The sequence below is a fragment of the Rhinolophus sinicus genome, chromosome 16 (genome assembly GCF_057876585.1).
Source record: "Rhinolophus sinicus isolate RSI-liver-muscle chromosome 16, RSI-T2T, whole genome shotgun sequence".
NCBI lineage: Eukaryota > Metazoa > Chordata > Mammalia > Chiroptera > Rhinolophidae > Rhinolophus > Rhinolophus sinicus.
The window spans coordinates 113,100,727-113,125,862 of record NC_142516.1 but is presented as its reverse complement, the minus strand read 5'-3'; the positions used below and the strand labels follow the sequence as shown (position 1 = coordinate 113,125,862).

The 25,136-nt window shown below is 33.0% G+C and overlaps 1 protein-coding gene across 13 annotated transcripts in view; it reads right to left on the bottom strand.

Moving 5' to 3' along the window:
* The window catches only part of TENM3 (teneurin transmembrane protein 3), a 2,441,918-nt gene that overhangs the window by 1,710,230 nt on the left and 706,552 nt on the right, over positions 1-25,136 (bottom strand). For all 13 annotated transcript variants that reach the window (XM_088793202.1, XM_088793205.1, XM_088793208.1 and 10 more), the window contains exon 4: positions 20,454-20,508. The gene's annotated coding sequence lies outside the window, so the exon portion shown is untranslated. The remainder of the gene's footprint in view (positions 1-20,453; positions 20,509-25,136) is intronic.

Below are 25,136 nucleotides of genomic sequence, written 5' to 3'. Positions count from 1 at the left end.
TATTATTATTATTATTATTATTTTATTTTTTATTTTTATTATTATTTTTTAATTACCAGCAAACAGTATAGTGTCTAAACACACTAAAGTGCCAATACATGTCTCTGACATGGCAGATAAAATGATGAGTTAGTGAATGAATGAAGGAATGAGGTAAAAGCACTCCACGTTGCTCATATAGGCTTTACTATCTTGAGCATATTTTGGACATTTCTTTTGATTAAGTCCCAAAAGTTAGACTATTTTCAAGGGAAAGTAGGAGAGCATTATGTAAAAAATAATAATAATGGAATACTAAGCAAGAAGACATGCTTTGAGGCTCTTTTCTGTTCTGGCTGAGGAGTCTTATGTAGATCTCTTATCTCGGCAACACGGGGTAATAACAATGTCTCCTTATATTAGACATAAAAGTATTAAATGAGAAACAAATTCAACTGAAAACCTTCAGCAATGAACACATATAGTTGAAAAATACATGTGGTTTCCAATTTTACCTTCTTCTCTCATAGGGAAGTTTTATGTTGAACCAATGCATATGAAGAGTGATTAAACAATTCGGTGACTGTTTAAGTAAAATTAAAAAAAAAAATACAGTAAAAAACACATTGCCATTAATCTCCCTCAAATTAATCCCCATCACTTCGAACAATTTATCCCATCATTCTTGCCACTTTCTGAAGCAGTTCTGGAAATCCTCTTCACAAGTGTCTTTAGTTACGCTTCATGAGTGTCTTTAGTGGCTACCTTGATGTCCTGAATCAACCCAAATGTTTACTTTTTGTGGTCATTTTGACTTTGGGGTAGAACCAGAATCTGGTGCCGGATCTGGTGAATAAGGTGGATGAGGACACACTGTAACGTTGTTATTTGCCAAAAATTGCCACACCAGAAGCGATGTGTGACAAGAAGTGCTGTCATGATGGAGGATGATTTACAGCACACTTTAAAACACACCTTCTCTCAACCATAGCTCACACCCAACTGACTGCACCAAACAAGTTGAAACTTGTCACACATTGTTACTAAAGGTTTGATGTGCCTCTTCCTGTATTGAAGATCCCTGCCTTTCTGTTGGATGGCACTCAGCAGCAGCATTCTTGTTTACAACAGAAAAGCTCCTTGTAACATATAGCTTCTGGTATTGCAATTTCTGTCAAATAAAATCATGGTGTCCTCATCAACCTTATGTATCCGATCTGGCACCGTGTGACTTCTGGTTCTTCCCCAAAGTCAAAATGATTCAGGACATCAAGGCGGCCACGACAGCACAACTAAAGACACTCACTAAAGAGGACTTCCAGAACTGTTTCAGAAAGTGGGAAGAATGATGGGACAAGTGTGTTCAAAGCGAGGGAGAATATTTTGAGGAGGATTAATGGCAATGTGTCTTTTACTGTAACAATTTTTTATTTAAACATTCACCATATTTGTTGACCAAACATCATATAATTGATAAAAGAGGAACAATAGACTTGTAACAAAGGTTTTGCTTCTACATGTAAAGTTACAGTGAACCAGAAAATTCAATCACCAAAGGCTGAGTCTGCCTTATATATATAGATATCTAAGCTGATCCACTGTCAGGCAAAAATGGGATTTAAATGTATTAATCCATACCCTTACCTGACTGCCCAAGAAAGTTCTTTTTACCAAGACCAGTTTTGAATTCTGGACCACATGCGTCTGTGAATATGCTAGACCATTCAAGAATTAAGCCCTGGAATGCTACATCATTATTATGTGCATCAAGCCATGAAATCAGATACTCAATCAAATCCAGGATGCCATTTCTATTTCTACAATAAGAATTAATTATCTAACTGGGCAAAAGTATAATGACAGTTATTTGACAATTTGTTCTTGGTATTTGAAAATGCTAGTTTATCAAGCTGAGTGATTTTAGTGAATATAAAATTGCAATGATCCAAAATAGAGTTCCTTCTTAGTTTCTTTATATTGTATTGCCAATTCCATTTTTGTTCCCATTTAGATTTTCCTTTGTCTGTTAAAGAGCATTGACAAGCAATCTATTCCATGCTTATGCTACAAATTGAAAATAAAATTCCCCAGAGATAAATTAAAGTCATAGTTTTGATATGATATGTTTGAACATTTAAGTTCTAGCTCTTTTTTTCCCCTAACGCCTTTGAAAAACTTTTCAAATCCAATAAAAGTACGCATGTCTTATGAGTGATTTGATAACAGAAATCAGATGTCTTAGAATCAGTGGATTTTTGTGTGTGTGATTAACGTTTCCCCAGTGAGTTATCGTCCCTACTTCAGATTTTTTTTACACTTTCATTTATATCGTACAAAGAGATGCACTATTTTCCAACCAAAAAGTACCACTTCAAGGAGGGAAAGCAAAGATAGGGGCAGTGGGTCCAGAAACTGGTACCTGAGTAATGTAATTTTATTCTTTACAATTAAATTACTTGTCTACTTGATAATACTTGAAATAGAGAGCTATTAGTATAACAGCAGCAAAAGCTCTTCTTTGTCTTAATTTCTGCCACACTGCTTTGACATTAGAGATTGTGATGTTGAGAAATTATGAAAGGATGCATACCATGTTTCCCCGAAAATAAGACCTAACAGGAAAATAAGCCCTAGCATGATTTTTCACGATGATATCCCCAGAACATAAGCCCTAATGCGTCTTTTGGAGCAAAAATTAACATAAGACCCGGTCTTATTTTCAGGGAAACATGGTAGAGTTCTGAAAAAAAAAAAAGTTCAAGGAAATTCATAGCTTCACAAAACATGGAGAAAAGTTTTCCCTCTAAGATATTAAGAGGTGTCTAGAGGTCAATAGTGCTACCTGGACAGCTTTCCTTTGTGAACCCTGAGAAGGAATTTACCTGTTAAGATGCACTCCCTGTGGTTAAATGGATCTAAGTTTAAACTAGAGCCTAGCACAGTTTGCTGATTGGTGGCTCTCATGAAGCTTGCACCCCAGGAAGAATCTTAAACTGAACATCTAACCTCCTGCATCATCATGCCTGCTTATCCTGTCTGAGTCCACCACTGCAGGGAAGTTTAATTTTGCCATCATGCTACCATCCAGCCAGTAGACTGTGACCTGTACTGACCAATCAGAAATGCACAATTTGGAAACCTCATTTCTGTCTCTACCAACCATTCAGAACTGTGCAATTTAAAAGCCTCATTTACATGAAATGTACCAAAATGGCGACTATGGGCTGAAGTTTCTCTCTAAAAGTAAGCTTCTCCTTTGTCTCTATGGAGCACACTAAGTTTCTATTGAAGGCTGTGTGTCCCTGGTTTGCAAACTGTTTACTTAAATAAAGTTCCTCTAGTAATCCTTTTAGGGAATATTTGTCAATACCTTTGTATTATCTCTCTTCAAGGATCACATATGAGTAAATCATCAGGCATGAAAGATGATTTCACTTTCTCATTAACAACATTATGTTAGAATCCCACCTCTGCTTTTTGTTTTTGAGTGTCTGTCCCACCTAGGCACTGGGTGAGAAATATCTCCAGTGGAGCACACTTGAGCTGGAAGTGAATTAGGACGTGACCTATTTTTGACCTTGTTTATTTATGCATAATAGCTTTTCTTATACTCTTACAACTGATCCTTTTCTATTACCTATTCAACCCCTACTGCCTCAGATCTACACAGTACTCATGCTTTCTTGGCTCTTTTAATTGTAGTTGGTCAGTGAAACTTATCTTTGGGTCAGCACTTTCAATGTACATAATCAGGAAAAATATCGATTTTCTTTTTCCTACTTATGAGTCATTCCTCCATATATACTCGTATGTCTTTAAAATTTTTATTTTACCAAATTCTACACATGGAATAATAGTAACAGGTATTTAATCTAGAACTGTAAGATGTAAATTTGAAATTTCCAAAATATTCACCAAACAAAATAAACTTAATTTTTTTACTTCCATCTTAACAGTCACACAAAAAAGTGGAATATAAGAAATAAGGGATAAATGTCTATAAGCCTATGCTGTGACAAAATATGTTCTTTTCATTTGGGATTAAATAGGCACACAAATAAGCACATTACTGAATACTAACATGATTGTAACACTATAAAGATATTAAATATTTGTCTGATTATTGATTTATACCCTGCCTACTTAAAAAAAAAAATACTTGAGACAATTATATGAAATTATAATGGCAATGCTTAAACATAATAGTGCCTTTTGTATTGAAATGTGACAATATTAATGTATTTTAAATAATATATTATATTAAACTACATTATATTATATATTATAGTATATATTATATTACATATTATATTAATATAATTTATTATATTAATACAACATATATATTAACATATTATATAATATAATTTAATACATAATGTAATATATATTATAAAATATATATTATATTATATATTAAAATATATTAATATATTTTATTATATAAAATATATATATTATATAAACATATATTATATTATACAATATATTAAAATACATTAAAATAATATATTAAAATATATTTGTACCCCATACCCTGAAATACTGTTTACATATTTAATGTATTATCCATATGATACTTTCTCTATATCTTTGAGACTTACATCACTATGAGTTTCTATAATTTTGGAAAGCAATTTTTATTAATTGTCTTAATGACTATTATTTAACAATGAGCAACATCAGGATTGTATCTCTTACTCTTTCTTGATTGAAAGAGTAATAATAAAACAATATTATGGATTGAAATCCATACTAAAACAACACCTTTCCTTTATCAGGATTGTTTTCTGACTTTTTGAACTATCGATATTTTGTTGAAAAGCAAAATTACTTTAATCATCTTTCACGGGTGTATATTCAGTATTATTTGGTTTTTCAACTACTTATTTTTGGAAAGACTTCCAGTTCTTTTTCTCCTTAGTTACTTTTCTATTCAGTTCTCAAAGTTGAGAATTTATAGTTCATAATTTTTGTTTTGCTAATTTGCTTTTCAGTTTTTTTCTTTTGCCTATACAACTAATTAGACAGGAACTATGCCAAAGTCTTGTAAATTGAAACTCTATAGCCCTAGTCAAAATCAGAGACATCTTTGTATTCAGGTTTTAAATACTTCAATTAAAACAATTAAATGATTTCTACTAAGTGAAATACAATAAAGAGGAATCCTGTTACTTTGGCAGCCCACATTTTAAAATGTAATGTTCAGTTAATGCTCAGTATGTTTTCAGACCTGAAAAGCATTGCTGGAAATTTCCTATTCCAGACTATCACCTGTGGTGCAGATAATATTACAATGAACAAGGACCATCAAGCTGCATTGATCTGATTCAGTGATAGTTCACTGCCTCCAGGGACAAATTCTCTCTAACCATTTTTGAGTTTCGTTTGCTAAACTTTCTCATCCTAAATTGCTTTTTGCACAGTAATCTGACAAAATATTTAAAAACATCCTTTCAATTTGATTTTATTTTCTTTTTCTTTTTTTCCTAAATACAACATTTTTAAGTTCTATGATAAACCTGGTGCACTGTCAGTTTGCAACTGTCCCTCAATACTTTGATTTTCCCACATATTGACCACAACAAAGTTTTCACTCTTAATCTTCTCAAGTTGATAAACAGTAGCGTATAAGTTGATCTAGTGTTGGCAAACACTATAGTTACCATGCTTTGTGTGCTCTGCTGCGACTGTGTGTGCTTGTCTGTGAACCGACAAAGAAAACTTAAGTGAACATGGTTGATCTCTCATAATGACAGCTTCCTTCTAAGTGAAATAGTAGAGGTAACATTTAATTTTTTTTTAAAATAAAATTCTCATTGGAAGTGTTGGATTACAAAAGAAATTGCTAATGTGTCTTAATCCAAGGCTTACTGGAGGGCTGTGGTTTGTAATAGCATGGCTTGAGTACTTGGTAATTAGATTGAATATAAATATTTAAGCAAAACTTTGTACCTGCCACTTCTGTCAAGGTTTCATTGCTATGGGTTGATAGTAAATTCTTAAGCGTTCTTAGCCATAAAGAAGATAATCCATGATAAGTATACAAGAAAACCTAACTGGTGGTCTGGTTTTGCTATAGCCTGCAGAGCTAGGACGAATATGCTACGTAACCTTTGAAAATGATATCCATGCTATGAATCAAGGGCCCTCACAATTACTTATAGTAGTTCCACGGCCCTCATATAGGATAGATAGGTGTGCATCTCAATTGCCATGTATTTAAATGCCCTCTGTCATCTCTCTCCTTTTATAAGTAGAGACTGAATCGGATCTTTGAGATCTGAGGCACATGCATCTTTTGCTCACCTCCATTTCTACATCAGCAGTAGATAAATGAGCACAGAGCAAGATGGCCTCCCTGGAGACCTCTACCTTTCCAGAAATAATCAGGTGGGAGCCCCAGAACTCTGTCAAGTCTTTGTAAGGTCACTAACTTTCCTCTCCACATCATTCACTGCCTTGCCACCACAAACTGCATTAGAACAAGAGGGCTAACCTCACTTTGCCCTCAGCTACCCATTACATCTGTCAGCAGAGAAAGCGCTCGTCATCTGGTATCCTTTTTATCCTTTTAGAGAATCTCACGTCCCACTGCTCACCAACTCTAGAAACTCTTCCTGTGAGCCCTCTGGAACTCATGGTCAATTATTAGCAAACCACCATGTACCTGCCTTCTGTACTCTGATCATTCTCTTCACACTCTTGCTCTTCCCTATAGACACTGTATTCCCTGCTGTCCTCTTAACTTTTAGTGTGACTTCCCTTTGGCCCCCACATACCTTGTACCAATTGGTTTCTAAGTGAGCCGAGTGTCTTTTTTGTTCATTTGACACTTCCAAATTATCCTTTCTTCTTGAAAAATGTCAGCTTAGATCTTACAGCACCAGACAAGCCCACTTAGACTCTTGTAGTTGGGATCGTCCTTCAACATTTGGGTCATTCTCCATGTTCCTGGAATGTTTAAGCTTCCAGTATCACTGTCACTCTCTCCAGCACCACTCTTTCCATAACTCTTGGTGATTGTTACATCTAAAAGGCTGATAAGCTCTTCCATCTGTAGTCAACTTCTTATACCCTTGCCTTTTCTCTTACTCTAACAGTTTCCCACTTCACATCTTCAGCATCAAGAGTTCCTTTACTTTTTTTCTTTTTATAAAACCATTTGTATTACCATATATACACCGTTATTACTCAAATATTAAAAGAAAAAAATACTCTGTTGACTCAACTTTTCCATTCAGGTATTGCCCTATTTTTCTCTTTCTCTTTATGACAAAACTCCTAGGAACAGTTGTCTAGTCTAATAGTTTATGATTTATCACTTCTAGTCTACCTGTAAGTGTTGATCTTAGGAATAAAGGTCTTTGGGAAAGAGATATACCTTAAAGCAATCAATAAATTCCATCTAACTTCACAGAGTATTTACTAATCTCATAGAACCAGTTTGTACAAATACATCAGAAAAGGTTTTTTCCATGATAAAGATAAAGTAACTCACAAATCAGGTGACTCTACTAAAACTGCTTTTTGTGAGGCTCACCAGTAACACCGCACCTTACTAATATCGACAGTGAATTTTCAGTCCTTATGTTCTTTGATCTATCAGCTTTTGACAATTGATCTTTCCCTCTCCTTGAAACATTTTCTTTATTATGTTTCTCAGACACTATACTTTCCTGGTCTTCTTCCCACTTCTCTGGTCTTTATCTTGTTCTCCTTTGTTCTTTCTCCTCATCTCTCCATCCTCAAGGGCTGAAATCCTCTAGTGCTCTTTCTGTGTATCATTTATCTTTTCTACCTACACTCAGGTATCTCATTCATTTTCAGGTTTAAACAACATCTAGGAAATATAGCAGGGAGAGTTATTGGACATGTCCTTTAAGATGTTCTAAAGTTGTATTGTAGACACCTTTCCACCTCATCTTATCCTTATCTTCAATAATTACTGTTCTAAACTTTCATGTTCCAATTGCCCAAAGTTTCATATGGTATTATTCATCACCCTACCCAAGGTGTACCACCAGGCTTATCTTCCTTCACGATACCCCTCAGACTTTTATATAGCATTTTAGTCCCCCGTCTCCTTCAAAATAAATATCTTGAGTTACTGAAAGAGATTTTTGATATATCACTCTCTATCTCCTTGAAACACTCAGAAAAATTAAAGAGCAAGGAGGTTCAATCTATCAGCTAACCAGAAGGCATCTCTAGGAGTCTTAATTTCCCAATCAGTTATTCCTCTGCACTAGGACAAGTGAGCTTCAGGCTACTATACTCTTAGGCAATGTATGACTTATCTAATAGACCGATATCTATTAAGATGAGCTGAAATGTTTGAGTTTGAACTGATGATTAGATTAGTTGTGATTCTACCTATAAACCCATGTCTTTGTATGATTGAAAGGAATATTGCTTCCAACAAAAATGTTCCAAGAGCTCTGCTCATTTATCACAAATGCCCCTGCATTAGTTTACTATGGTTACTGTTATCACAAATATAGTGGCTTAAAATAAAATATATTCTCTTATAATTCTTGAGGCCAGAAACCTGAAATTAATTCACTGGGCTGAGATCAATATTTTGGCAGGGCCATGCTCCCTCCAGAGGCTACAGAGAATCCATTTATTGCCTCTTCAGCTTCTGGGGGCTCCTGGCATCTCTTTGCTTGTAGCCACTTGACTCTCATCTCTTCCTCCAAGGCCACATCCCCTTTGTTCCTGTGTGTTTGCAAAATCTCCCTCTGCCTTTATTTTATAAGGATACACATGCTTACATTAGGGTGTACCTGGACAATCTTTCCATTTCAAAATCCTTAACTTAATCATACCTATGATTTCTTTTTTCACCATATAAGGTGATAACCACAAATTCCAGGTATCAGGATATAGATATCTTTTAGAGAGTCATTTGTCAGACTCCAATATCCCCAATCTTTTACACAAATGCCAAGAACTATCCATAAATGTCATAACTTAAGTGAAAAGAAAAATTAACTTAAGTTATCAGCAATTTTGTCATAGTTTAATGTATTTCAAATTTTGAATTTCTAGGTCTCTATGATTTGTCTCACCTATGCTTTAATTTTCCTACATATACTTTGGATTATAATTCATTAAGGAATAGTGAGAAAACATATAAACATACGGAACTTTCAAATATACATATTTCTTGTGTTCTTATTTTGTATGTGTGGTTTCTTTTCCTACACATCAGAGTATAATTCCTTAAGTTTAATGAAAATAGACAAACACTGTTACTCTATTTCAATTCTACAATCTAGTATGAAAAATAATTTGCACAATGACTTCAATTCTGTTATTACAATTCTTGCCACAAGAATGAGGTGTCAGATTTTATTGTCTGATATATATTGGGAATTAGAAGCACATGCCCTACAACCTTGATCTTTGTACATTTTCTGCATTTTGATTGGCTAACCTTTTACTTCTTTCTATTTACAGCTCTACTAAACTAAGAGGAACAGGTGAAATGTTTGGCCAGTAAATACACAGACTAGCAGAAGGTCAAGCTGATAGAGGAGATGGCTAAATTTCACATAGGGTATGTATCATTCCAATACTAAAACCTCATTCACATGCAAAAAGTTAAATAAGAACATGCAGCAACATAATTGAGTCCATTATCTACAAATGAATAAAATAATTGTGGCAAACTTAACCCATTCAACATAATGTTGCAATTTCCTAGCCTTCCATGGAAATATCCTTGAAAGATTACCTAAGGTCACAAAGTCAGTTTTCATTATCACTAAAGTGATGGCTACATATATTTGTAACTTAAGCCCTGTATAAAGAAAGTAATTTCAGATCTGTCATCTTTCTTGGTTGATATAAAATCACAGATTGATTATGACTTTCTCCAGCTCTTTTCTGACAGAGCTTGTTCTGATGGACTCTTGGCAAAATTACAATTCATGACTACTGTGTTTCCCCGAAAATAAGACCTAGCAAGACAGTGAGCTGTAATGTGTCTTTTGGAGCAAGAATTAATATTATACTATATAAGACCGGGTCTTATATTATAGTAAAATAAGAATGGGTCTTATATTAATTTTTGCTCTAAAAGATGCATTAGAGCTGATTGTGGAGCTAGGTCTTATTTTCAGGAAAACAGGGTAGTAAAGGTTTAACAATTTTCCTCCAAACACCTAGACCATCAAAAACCTATTTTTCACACTTTCTTTTGAACAAAATATTTCACTTACAACCACATATATATCTAGAGAAATCCAGATCTGTACTTTCTGTTTCATTAGTATTCTTAGTGAATTCATCATTAGTATAAGAGTGCCAAAAATTGCTATTTAAGTTTAGAACAAACTGTATTTTGGAAATTGGACACTAATTAAATATTAGTTTATAAATGAATCTAATTTTCCCTGCATTTTGAAATACAGCATTAAGGTTATCAGCTTACATGTGTACTTACAACAAATTTAAAAAAAGTCATATCCAATAATTTTTTGTATTAATGCCGCTTCAAATGCAACTTTAAAAGAAACGTTACACAAAAAATAAGCAAATAATATTCTTTGCTTTACCCTCTATACCTTGATTCAGTATGCCTGACACCTTTATTCATGTGAAGGAAATAAATTGTGAACTAATTATATGCTTAAGTTTTTGAATGTCTTCCAAGAACATACATCTTGGAAGAAAGTCCCCTTTGTCTTTAAAAAATATGTATGTAGTAAAAATATGAAAGCATAAATATATTCTGCCTGGTCAAGGGAAACTAAGGTTTAAGTTTCACTATCCTAGCTTATTAGAGCTTGAATGTGCCAAAGGCAACCCCTCATTTTTACAGGTAAAGAAACTAGGCTCAGATATTAGTCACACAAGATACATTTCTTCCGTGAATTCAAAAGATCACTAAGTATGTTAGCAAAATAAAATAAAATTTAAAGAAGAAAAATAACTTTTAAATTGTATGGTATTACAGTGTTTCTTTCTGTTATTTACATTCTACTTGAAATAACTTTATATTTTTATTATACCATACTAAATGTTATCAAAATATTGTATCAAAACACAATATACTCTCTAGTATATATTATATTATATATCTAGTATACTATGAGGTATAGATATTATATATATATATATATATATATATATATATATATATATATCTCCAGTAAATAGCATATCATATATCTATATATCATATATACGATCTGATATATATCTATATCTGTAGAGAAAGATGTAAACATAGTTGGAGTTAGTTGGAGGGCGATGAGAGATTGAACAGTATTGTTGTTTAATGTGTCTTATTGTTTTAAAACTGCTTATTTTAAAATCTGCTATGAAGAATCTACCAGAAAAGTAGAGGTTGAACATCAAGAGAAAGATGTTTCTTGAAAGTATGGAAACATACCTATATAATTGAAGCATATTAGGAGGATCTGGCCATGAACTGAAGGAATCCAAAAGGATAAGGTTGATTTGTATGCAAGTTTAGGGAATTGGCAGTTCCTATGGCAATCCTGGGTAGAGAAATCTAACTTGCAAAAGAAGGAACATAAGAACATAGCTGATGAAATGGAAGAAGGAAAAGTCAATGGAAAGAATAGCCTAATGAGATAAAACAAAAAAAGAAGTCGTAGCTATATAGTTGGCAAATATGCTCAAAAGGAAAGCATGATACAGGCAGGGAACACAATGGTGGATCCAGTTATTTGAATGGTGGAGTAATTACAGAAAATGACAGGGTTCTAGGTATGGACTGAGAAGATGGTACCTATTTTGTGGTAAAATGTCTTTCTGGCAATCTAACATCCTGCAATAGTAGTAGTAATCCTCGCCTAAAATCTAATACATGCAATTTATTAATTTAAATTTTTTCATTACATATTGGTATTCAATGTACAATGACTTATGGATTTTAAGGTATTAAGAGCTAGTAAAAACAAAACAAAACAAAGCAGAAAGACTGTAGTATTTACTGAAACGTAAAACAAAACAAAACAAAAACACAGGAAACAGGAAAGACCTAATGAACTAAACACTCCAGTAGGACCTTTCCCAACAAGGAGCCAAATGCTGATCTGGTTGGTTACTGCAGAGAAAAGAGATCATCATTAAGAAGATTTTGATTTTTAGATCTAGAAGTAATTTGACTTCCTTAACAACAAATACAGGATTATTCTTGCCAAAATGCCTTCAAATATCATTTATATTTCCCTTTTAGAAACTAAATTTATTAAATGTATTAATTAAATTTATTAATATAATATCCAACATTTTTTTTTTTTTTTTTAACAACACCAGTAGGCCTTGAGTTATCGAATTCTAACAGGACAAATTAAAAAATGAATGAAGCAAAACTTTAAAAGGACATTGGAAATGCTTAATTCTTTATTTCAAAAATCATAGTCTGAAACATCCTTTGAATGAGAGTTTTCTAAATGTACTTGAAATGTAATAAAATTTGAATCCTCAATTTTCATGCAATACATTAGGAACAATCTAATGTAAAGTAGGAAAATACACTCAAATTATACCAATATTATTCAATTTTCTCATATTTACAAATGTGGACAATACAAAGTATATTAATTTTTCTAATACCTATAAACTAATGTTTCAGAAAGCCCTAGATTTGATTGATTACTGGCATCTATATTAATATACTCCCATATAATTGTTACAATGTGTTGGCATTACTAGTCAGTTGACTGGTATAAAGTTATAACATCATCATCTGTGCTTATTTTACTACCAAACAGCACCCTGACAACTGAAATAGAAAAATAATGCTGATATAGCATAGCTTGATTATGCTTGGACTATGCCATCCATGATAGAAAGATTAGACTTTGGTAGAAATTATTGATCAATTCATAGTTTATGTTATAAAAGAATACAAAACAGACTAAAGCTGTGGAAATTTTAATGAAGGAAACATTTCTTTGAATTGGGTGAATAAAATACTTTAGAAGCTTTATGTATACATACGCATATTCGTTAAGTGACTATCTATCTATCTATCTATCTATCTATCTATCTATCTATCTATCTATCGATCTACCTACCTACCTATCTACCTAATCTACTATGTTTCAGAATATAACAAGGACACATCAAGACAGCTAATCTGAGAATAAATGAGTCCTCAGTTGACCAGTGAGCTGAAGAAACTATTTTGTAATTCACATTTCCAACCAGTTATAGAAAATAATGTTTCCTTTTTAAAAAAAAATAATATTGTATGCTTTTAGGTAAAAAATAACTTACTTATCTATACCACAGACTCTGACTGGCACTTATAAAGGATTTAAAACCATCAAAACATTAATACAAACAGAATTAATTTAAGTATAAAATTAGAAAATTCATAATATCATATAATAGAGATATATATTTATATGATATATGAATATAAACAAGCAAATGTATAAATAGATGTAAAGGAAAATTGGATAGAAGAAATAAGAGCAAAGAGGTATGAGTTTCGTACCTAAACTGTCATGCCCTATAGCTCTCGGTTATAGAGTTGAAAATTTGACTCAGTGCTTCACAAGTGTCAAGAAATGAGGAAATCATAGAAAGTGGCTGGAATCAAGGTATCAACAAAATTAAAGCAGACTGGCTGGTAGGGAGCAGAGCGCCTGTCCTGGGAATGGGACCCAAGAGCAGTTGCTTCCCTAGCTATTTTCCCTCAGGCAATGACCCTGACCACTGCAATAATAACTGCATCTAAGTTTTGGTAATTCAATTTATTCAACTATTTTTTTTGCAAAGTCACATGGAACAATCATTTCACACAAAAGCATAATTCACAAAGAATGTTGGGACAGTGGAGAGCAAGAGAGGAGACAAAAGGATGAGATCCCGTTTTCTGATTGTCTAGGATAATCGATCTTTTTGTTTTGTTTTGTTTGTTTTTAATCTAAAGGAATGGATTCTTATAATTATAGTCATTTTGTTTTGTGGTGGTGGTTTTTCTTTGTTTTGTTTTGTTTTGTCTTTAAACAGGTGATATTAAGACAAATCTTCCTAAAAAGTACATGAAAAACAGCTGGAAGATGTTGTCAGTTAAAATCAGAGCCTGTGCCTAGATAGTTAGCTGACACCACTCACGGAAATTGAGAACATTATCAAGGATACAGTCTGAAGATAAAGCCAACCTTTTTCAAGGCAGGTCGCCATAAAGTGCCTGAAGGCAGGCTGTTCCCCCAGTCTCCCTGCAGTTGCTTCACCTACTTTGGTTTCCATTCCATTCCATCAGTAGAGTCCTTCTTTCCTCTGTTTGCCCTATTTATAAGTTTCTGTTTCTCATCCAACAGCCAAACTCCAGGTTAGCTTTGATACTGATTTCTCATTTTATTACCTTCTTACCATATTTTTTTTCCTCTGTCCGGCTCTACTGAGAGAAACGTCTTGCCTTACCCTAGCTCATAACTGTTTGTTTCCATCTTCTGTATGGGTGCAATCCACTATGTGACTAGCAGTAGAAAAATGCCCTAATTCAAATAGCTGGAGCACTTATGTTCCTATAAAACAAAACAAAACAAAACAAAAACAAAAACACTTAATAAAATTTCAAATGAGCCATTTAAACTGAGCCAGTACATTCAACGGGGGGAAATAATGGCTTTACTTCAAAGTTATACTTTGAATTAATGAGTATAAAATTGAATTTGTATAATTCTCCTAAACACTAAATCGAGTTAATTTCCACTCCTAAAACTGTCATGTTGAAGAATGAACACAGATTAATATGCTATAAATAGGATTGACAAATACAGGCAACAGTGTTTTGCATATACACATTACAGTATAGTTGATTTTTCTAAATTCACATTCTGGTTCAAATTCCAGATAACTGCATCTAATCAAAACATATCTTTTGCACTCCTCCTCTTCATATTTTGAAAATCCCTCAATCTTTTTCAATAGCTAATAGTAGGAACTCCTCATGATTATTTTGTTCCCTGGCTAAAGTCTATTGCTCCAAATATTTTTTGTCATTCTTCCATAACAATTTGTCTATCCTTGGTTCCATTACATGAAGATCATTTAATACACAAAGTGACAATGGAAGATGAAATTATAAAAAAAAAAAAAATAATAAGTCATTTGTATGAGATAGCCAGATAATTTATTGCATCTGTTAGGTGTACTTTCTGAAGACATTGAAGTGGTCATTAGGAATTTCAAACATTTGTATTTCTTCTAAAACAGATGTAGATAAAGGAGATGATTTGGGGTTGAAAAGGCCTCTAAGTAACTCTCATGTTACTTAAGTTATTTTTAAACATAAAGGTGATCTCCTCAAGATACCTTCATTAGCTGTGAAGTCTCTCCAGCCATCTTTAATTGAAAAAACAATTTTAAAATAATATTAATAAAATATGTTGTTTTTCATTTCTACTAATTTAAATGTTTTTTTGTTGTTTTTTGTTTGTTTGTTTTTTAATAAACTAACACAGAAATAACCATATTAGATCCATCAGATAATTTAATATTTGTAGTCAGGTAAATCAAAATCTATATTCTCTTCAAAGGTAACTACATGAACACATTAATGTTATTTTAGAAATTGAGTGATTTTTAGACATAAAGAATGTCATTATTTATGGACCATAGAGCCCTTTGGAGATTCAAAGATGAAAATCTTTTGTCTCAGCATTGTTGAGCACAATAAAAAGGACAATAATATTTTGATAATTCTATATTGTGTCTAAGGATGGTGTGAGTCAGCAAGCTGATCAAGGCATGCAGTTTAGGGTTTCTATTCTTTGAATTCGAATCAACAAATACTTAGCATGTACTCTCGACAATATAATCTCACATGTTTATTACATGACAGTTGTTCTCAAGCAAGCTAAGAGGATATGACTAACAGACTTAAGTAAGTCTTTATTATTAACGTAATTTCATTTTAAGAGTGCACACAAGGGAACATATAGATGTATCAAATTAATAAACCACAAAAAGTGAGCAATATTGGAGGAAACTGAGACCACTGGAGACTAAGATTCTCTGAAAAAGGTGACATAAAGGCTGAAAGGCTTTGGGATAAAGAAAAAGAAGTCTGAGGGCCCGCAGTTGGAGGATCAAATGCCCTTACCAAGTGGAAAAGAAACGGAACAGCAATAAAATAGCTTACACCCAATCACTATTGTAGACACATTGGAAGGGCTTTGAATGCTAGACGAAAGACAAACTATATTTTTAAGACTCAATGCACTCCCTAAAGTATCATGAGAAAAAAAGAAAGTGCTATTATAAAAACAATCCCTTAGATTAATCTGCATTGGAAAGAGAAAAGTTTGTAGTCAAGGAGACCAGTTATGAAGCTATTTTTGACAGAGGGCCACTGAAATTCATTGAAGTGTCAAAGTTGAATTAGACAAAAAAACTCATATACTTTCTTCAACTAGGGGAAAGAGTGAAGTGTGGACTTGGTTGCTTTAAAGGATGATGCGGATGCACGATAGATAGATAGATAGATAGATAGATAGATAGATAGATAGATAGATAGATAGATAGATAGATAGATGATAGATAGATAGAGTATGTAGTGTTAGACAATTTATCAAACAATAATAAGTAAATAATACCATGGGGAAGAACCTTCTTGTGAAAAATAGGCCATGGCTAGAATTCTAAATTATTAACTCACTTTTTTCTGCTTCTTTCAAATATTCTGTTTATAATGAACATGCCACCAGGTGCAAAATATCCTTTCACCTACAGACCACATGTAATACACTCAGGTTGTGTGCAATTAAAATATAGGGCAACTGTACTTTCCCCTGTAAGATCAAAGTGTACTTCCCTCAGAAATAAGATATTCTAGCATTTGGCAACACTATTATTAAAGGCTGGTATTTTATAGTTTTCTACCTCATACATTTTAAGGGCTCGGGGATAATGAACTATATTTTACATACTGAGCACTGGAAATTGTATCCTAATAAGATTCTGTTATTTCAAATGTCATCATCTTTTAGTGAGAACTGACATCAATGAATTTTATTAATGAATTTAAAGATGGAAATTGAAATGCTGAAAAAACATTAAGAAAATAAGCTATTTTGAGAAAATTGCCTTGTTGTAGAGTGGCTGCTTTAATTTGTTACCATGGGCTTTTTGTCAGTTCTGTAAGAATCGGAGCATCTTTTAGTCTTGTCCCTTTGATGAAAAAGAAAAATCCTTGAATTATAAACTTGAGGATTTAATAATTTCTCATTCCATTAAAATTCAGGTATTATTCATCAGCCGTACTGATTATGAAATAAGAATATAATTAAGTCTCTCTACTTCTAAAAGTTTCAGAAAGGTATAAATATTGAAAAAACAGTTAGTTACAGATTTACTTTTGTGGTTTTAAATTGTATTATTTTATGAGTGGTCTGAAAGTCTTCAACTGTGTTGTCCAATATGACTTTGGGCAATACATGTGCTGCCTAATAGGATCCTGGCTCACCACATTTGCTATTGAGCATCTGACATATAATGAGTGCAAATGAGGAATTCAAATTTTAATTTTATTTAATTTTAATTGATTTTAATAGTCACACAAGGCTAGTGACTACTGTATTGGACAACATATGAAAGATAGAACAAACGGTCATAGCCATTATAACCAACTTGTTCTGCCTGGATTCTGAACTGGGCTCCATAATCACTCGGGGTACCTCCTAGAGAATAAGAGGAAGAGTCCAGTACCCTAAATTGAGCTAAATTTTTCTGTTTTTAAATTTTTTTTTATTTTAAAATTAGCCTATCTTCTCCCTCAATTCACTCCCATTGTCTTGAGCTGTTTATGAAATCAATAATTATCCTGTAGGTTCCCTTCTTCAAATAGGACAAATCAAGCAAATAACTTGATCCCCATTGTTCAGAGCTAGAGTTCTTTAAGGCTTTTGCTCTTCCTGCAAAGCCACTTCTTTTGTAAGTCTGTCATCATTTACTTCTTGCAACTACTAATATAGTTTCCCAAGTGGCTTTCCTATCTCCACTTCTGCTGCTCCTCCCACTACCCTAGTCCGTCTTCAAAATTGGTGCTCTCTTGATATTTCCCAAATGCAACTCCAATGTCCCTTACTATTGTCAAATTCAGTAGGACTCCCTTTTGTTTCTTCTGGGGGAAAATGAAATAAAATACAAACTCCTCTGTACAGTTGCAGATGTAATTTTATGCTGTAGTTCTCTCATTTCGTGCCACTTTGCAATTTTATTCTATGTTCCTTGTGTATGTATCGTTGTCCTGTCACCGTGATTTTGCTACATACTGCATGTATTGCCTTCCTCTCCTATACAGCCTGGAATGATTCCCAAAGCCCCTTCTTCTTATCCCTTACCCCCATCCCCACTTTGGATCTCACACACACACACACACACACACACCACTACCACCACCACCATTGCACTCACACACACACCTACTATGTTCAAGAAATGCCTTCTCTAGAAAACGTTGTTTTAGCCCTCCAGAATGACCTATGCACTCAACTCTCTACTTCCCAATCCTTATATCCAGAGTACTATCACCACGCCCACCACATTGAATTGAAATTGTTTTGAAATGATTATATTTTCCCCAGGAGCCTGTGGGCAACCAGAAGACAGGAACTTAATCTTCCCTTTCTATGTCCTCAGTGTCTGAGACCACACACCTAGCTCCCCAAGAGTTCTTAAATGTATGGAAAAATGACAGAATCAGAACAGACTGACACTGAAGACTTAAGAGACAAACTAAAAATTAGAATAATCTGAAGATAAATAAAAGTCTGTATGAGTATTTAAAGCTTCCCATTTGGAGGCTCTAAGAAAACATGATTCTGTTGATATATGTGTATGAGAATATATACATTTGCATAAATATATTTATACACATATGTTTATATTTCATTATTCCTAGTAAGTATATAAACATGATTTGAAGATAAAAAATATAAATTAAAACATCTTCTAAGTAAAAGAGAGTTTTGAACTAAACCATTTATAAAATGACTGATAAAATATGCAGTGTTGTTACTATGATCTCCACTTGGTTATAAGGAAGTGAATATCCTTACATCTCTCATTTATGAAGGCATTCCCCTGGCCCTTTCTCCTTTTCCTTATTCACAGTAAGACAAAGAAATAGTTTGAATTATTTTACCAATAATTTTATACCATGTTTAGGCTATCACAAAGCTAGTGCCAGTGAACACTTTCTAAAGATCCCTGTAGTTTATTCACTAAAGCCTTTATCTCCAAATATATTAATAAACAAATGAAATTGAAATTCCCAAAATAGAAAATAATGTCTTTTATAACATAGTATATCTCTGAAAGAGTCTTGCAGGAATTTTATAAGTGTAATCATTATCTATTGTATAAAATACAATATTTAATTTATTGTGCTCAAGGAATACACTGTAATTGCCTGAAGAGGCTGTCACTAGACAGCAGTATTTCCAAACAGCTCAATTGTTGAATCAGGAAGACACCCAGGAAATGGCATTCGTTAAGGAATAGCAGCCAGGACACAGCTAAGTTGTACAGCACACTAGAAATCTCAGTAGCTAAGATACCAGGATATGAACGATTTGCAAAATGAAGAATTCAGAATTTGGAGAGCATTGTTGTCTCTCTTGAAGTTTCAGTGAGACAGATACCTCCGGCAGTGAATTACATCTTTTCCTTACAAATAGAGTTTCATTTAAAACCATGTATCTTAAATTACTTTAATTTCTGGATGAGCACGGAGCCTGCAGCATACTGATATTTCTCTATTCAATTTGGGATAGAGATAATTCCCAAGTAATTACATTAATGTAAGGAAGGCACAAGATAACCAAGAATCACAGGTAAAACCAAAGTTACTTATGTTTACATTTGAAATAAACACACAGATTGAAACCATTATGGAAACACATTGCAAAGAACTGAAAATTTGTTCCATCCCACTTTACAATTTAATTCCAATTGGGAAAAATAGTTCAGTCTCTCACTTTTTGTGAGATTAATACAAGAATTAGTGACTCATATTAGCATGAAAATTATTTAACATAGAACTTTAAAAAAAAATGAATTGCTCTAAAATAAGTTATTCATGCACAATAAATGTCCCACCATCAAAAATTTTAAAACCAATCATCAAATAATTGTCCATAGAAAATAGACTCTCTGCAAAACAGCTAACCAAAGAGATCATCAATGTCATAAATGCATACATGAAATTTATGTAACAAGACTGACATAAACAAACTGGACAAAATGGAAAGATCTATTTTTCCTCATTATTAAAATGACCTGGAATTAATCTATTAAAATGCTATTGAAAATATCATTAGAATAAATAAATTTATCAAAATTATAAAGTGGTAAGCTAAATTTAAATAATAATATTAACTTTTTCATGAATTTAAGATTATAATAAAGTTCCAAATATTGAGATGTTATAGTTTTTAAAAGGTTACTGTATATACATATACATTAGCACTTACTGTTATTTCCTTGCAGCAAAAATCTGTATCCACCATAAGAGCCTGAAGTTACTGCCTGTTAAAAAGTCACAAAACATAAATATGTTAATTTAAGATACAATAATGTCTAACTTGCAATAGCTAATACGATTATCTGGAATTCTGTTTGATTTATCAAATCTTTCTTAATCCATCAAACACATCTGAAAATAATAACAGGGAAAAGAACTAATTATATTAGGGAGACATTATATCTGAACGGTTAGAAATTATATGATGGCAATACACAGGTCAAGTGCAATATATCACTCAATATTTGATCAATTTACTAATGAAATGAATAAAACTAATCATCTATCATATGCTTGATGTTGAGTACTATCTGAATCTTTAACCTGAAACGGAGAAATTAAGTAATTATCTAAATCACTCAGGCCAAAAGACCAATTTACAAGAATTACCCAGCTCACTGGGGCAAATATTATTGGAGGAGTTTCTTTTTTGAAATAGTTCTTAAATGCTAATTTTACTTTTCATGATTGGATATTATCAGACACACCAAGAAACATAACAGAATCAGACAGCATCACAAATAAAAATATCTGAAAATATTAAAGTATTTTTCAATCTTAAAAGGGACATTTTTATTTTTCTGAAAATAATTAAAAATATACTCTGATTATATGGAAACTTGATTTGGACTTAAGTATCATTTCATCATAATAATGCATGTTTGTTTTATCTGTTAATCCATTTTAATTTATTTTATTTTTCCAGCCATTATTAAGAGGACAAGGCAACTTTCAAAGGCTTTTCCCAGAAATATTCTCAATAATAGTTTTATAAGCTATACCTTGCCAAAATATTTTCTACTTTATACAGTAGAAGAGGTAATATTTAATTCAAAATTGGAAACATGCTATTTTGTTTCACAAGATTTTTTTTATCAAGTAATCAGAATCTGCTTACATAGTGTAAACTTGAATATCTCTATTACGCTAAGATTTAAAAAAAAAAATCATACCAGTTGGATTTGGAGAAAATAATTTTTAAAAGAAAAGCAAATGTATTAAATTTTCTACAATATATCTAAGAAATAGTCTTCCATTTTATGGGGTATGGAGAAGGAAAGATTTTAAGGTAATAAGAGTTATTTCCTCAAGAAAGATACCAAGATAAATAGTAAATTATGTACTATCAAACCTCTTATTCAAAAAGCTATTTAATAGTAGTTAATTTGAGGTTAAACGTGGAGAATTTGAATAAAAATATTAACAATCCATGACCTCCTGCTCTTTAATGATTTTGCTCAGAAGTGTTAACATTTTGACATTATGTCCTATAAACCCCACATCCTGTTTCACTAATGTAGGGCAAATCTTTAAAAAGTATTGATATAAATTATTTTTTTAATTTTGAAATTAATTGTGTACCTTATAATACATACAAAGTATAATTTTATTTTGTTAGAATAAATCTATATATACAATATCAAGTCAAAATATCTTTATGATTAAACAATATGTTTTTGTCCTACAAAAATAATGTTCTAGCCATAAACATTATTTTGATATATAATTTTTCTTTGGGGGCAACAATAGAGACATCATTTGAGATAATTCTTAGTTTCCTTGTTTCACTATGTAGTTACATATTTACCCTTTGGTAGTTTTTTTTTTTTTTTTTTTTTTTTTTTTTTTAATTTTCCTACTCAATAGAAATATGCTAGTGCCACTACATAGTTTTCTCCTGTTGAGATGACAGAGGGTATTAAATCCTGCTAAAGGTATATTTGGAGAGTAGAAGCTACTATTAAATGGGAGGAAAAGAACAGTTCCTGATTTTAGATTTAGATTGCACTTAAGGTAGCTGAAGAAAGATTAATCATGAGATAAAATGCCCACAGTGAATTGCTTCCACACCCCAACTTCTATTTTTCAGTATGATTGCTTTCCTCTTGTCAAATGCCTTACCTGGTTATACTCTACCTGACAACATTATGGGTTCTACCATTGTTAAGAAACTGGTGTTGTAGACTTTTTCTTTAAATGAAATATGATTTGGAAATTGCTGCCCTGAAAGTTGAAACAGGGCCCCAAGAGCCCTTTCTGCTCTGTGTCCCTCCCCACCTGAAGCTCAGAAGCCATTGCTGTGAAACCTTTAGGTTTTCAGGGAGCAAAGTCTAAAATCCATTTTTCCATTTCCATATTCTTTCCTTTCATTCCAAAAACAGTGTGGCAAGAAAAATGGGAAGATATATGGCTTCTGGGAAAGAAAAGGGAAATGAAAGATAAGGAAAAATGTACAGGATTTGACTAAGAATAAAGGGAATAGAGAAAAAAAAACTGTTTCAGGTAAGTTTGCAACATATGTGCCAAAGGTTTAGGAAACTGGTTGGAAAATGTAGCCCTGAAACAAAGCTACTTAAAAGAAAAGACAATGTGACACATAAATGAAACTTTACAGACAATGTGAACGTCTTCATTCTCCCAGATGCTATATCTACTATATATAAAATTTAAATCTCTGAATTTTCTGATATTTCAGGTGATTTATATGATGCATGTGATTCAATGTGAGGAAGATTTTAATATGGCTATTTTCCAAAGACAAAAATATAAAATACAAGCTCATTTCTAAGCAACCAAGGACATCTGGTCACCCTTATATTATGCTAATTGCCGTACAATCCTGTCTTATCTTAAACTACAGAGGTTGATACAGTATAGCAATTGATTCATAAAGTAGAATTCGGTTCCTTAAAATGTGACTGTGGTCCCTGACGGTCATTATTCTTTTGGTGTGCTCTTGATTGTTAAACCAACTAACATCTAATTACATTGGAAAGAAAAAAAGAGAAAGAGAAGAGAGAGAGAGAGAGAGAGAGAGAGAGAGAGAGAGAGAGAGAGAGAGAGAGAGAGAGAGAGGAAAAATAACCCTCATGTTCAAGTAGCTGTTCTAGGAATCACACCCGAAAGCCTGGAGTGTGTGCACGAGGATTTTGGCTTACTCTGATGTTAATTCTCTCCTTTAGAATGTTTGGAAGCTTAGCACCAGACGCTGGTCTCCAGCTTGCCAAAAGACATGCTGGTTTCTTGGTATGGTTTTCTAGCTCTTTTGCTATTAGTGCATAATTTGACAGTATGCTACTACAGTAACAGAATTCATTAAGGGCTTTCAGTTTTGTTCTGCCAATGAGGATTTTTGGCTGCATGCAGTGCTAGCCTCTGAAGATTGATCCATAATATTTGTCTTATAAAGCCTTGTCATCTCATAGCATGACTGATGTTACAAAATAATCCATAATGAGGAAGGTTCTCTCAGCATGAGCTACTTCCTAAGGGTAAGTTAGGCTCTACTGGAAACCACATTAACTACTTTATCATCAAATTTGGGTGCTTAAAATAGATTGCATGAAAGTGGAAACATTATGCAGTTCCATCTTGCACCATTGGTGTTGTGGAATGGATTAGGAATATAATCCTTAGTGTTCATTCTCTACAATATTCCATTATAGACAAAAAAAAAAGTCTTCCATATTCTGACAGTTTTCCTTGTACAGTCATTGTCAGAGGCCAGGTTTACTGGAAATAACTTTGTGGTTGATATAGTAAAAAAAAAAAAAGTCTTAATGTCTTAATATTTTTCCATACGATTTCAGTAAAAAAGTTTAACATACCTTGTTATGTTCAGCTATATTTTTCATCCCAGATCATTACATTTGACCACTTGTTCTGCTTTAAATGATTAGATTAATTCTGAATCCTTTTGTGAGGTGTGTGATAGTAACAGTTTAATAATCCTTTGAAATCTATTTTGGCTAATGAGACCAAAGGCATTGGGTCAATCTCCTTCAGGATTGGTGGTTCCAGAGTAAAGAACTAAACCACCCTTACATTTCTCCTCATATTATATTTGTGTAAGTGGTACTAGTGAGAGATTGAGAATAGGGCAAGCCCAGTAAGTATCCTGAAAATAAATCAAATCATATTAGACGAGAAAAGGAAATAAGTATAATCATAGTCAGGACAGTGATTCTCAATCAGGGGCAGTTTTGCCTGACAGAGGACATTTGGCAATGTCTGGTCGCATTTGTATTGTCACAACTGGGGGGTGCTACTATGAGCAAGTGAACAGAGGTCAGAGACACTGCCAAATATTCTACAATATATACAAAACAGCCCTTCCCTCCTGCATATATACACACACAAAAATTATCTGGTCCAAAATGTCAGTAATGCTGTGGCTCAGCAACCTTGGTTTAGGGGAAGACAGGCAGAGTAAAAATCTCATTTATCTATAGTTCAATTAATCTGGTAAATAGGGCAAAGATGATGAAGTAAATTTGTAAGGACAACTGGCTCTAAGGAGGTCATGGTACTTAGGATCTCAGGAGAGGTAAACCCAATGCCTCTTTCAGTAGATGTGAAAAAAGGGAGCTCAAACACTACCATCATGTTTTACATGGCAGTGTCTGAGTGGCTCTGACAAAGAGCAAGCCACAAATACAGGTGATACCAGATGACAAGCCTAGGTGACACCTGAGAAAGGTAGAGAATCCATAGTTCCATGTTTTCTTTTTGTCTAGTTACTTCTCACCATTTTTCCCCTTCAATTTACTATTTTTTCATCTTATACTGCCTTTTATAATCTTTGTTAATATTTTTATACACTACTCCATTAATGTACCATCCTTTTCTGGAC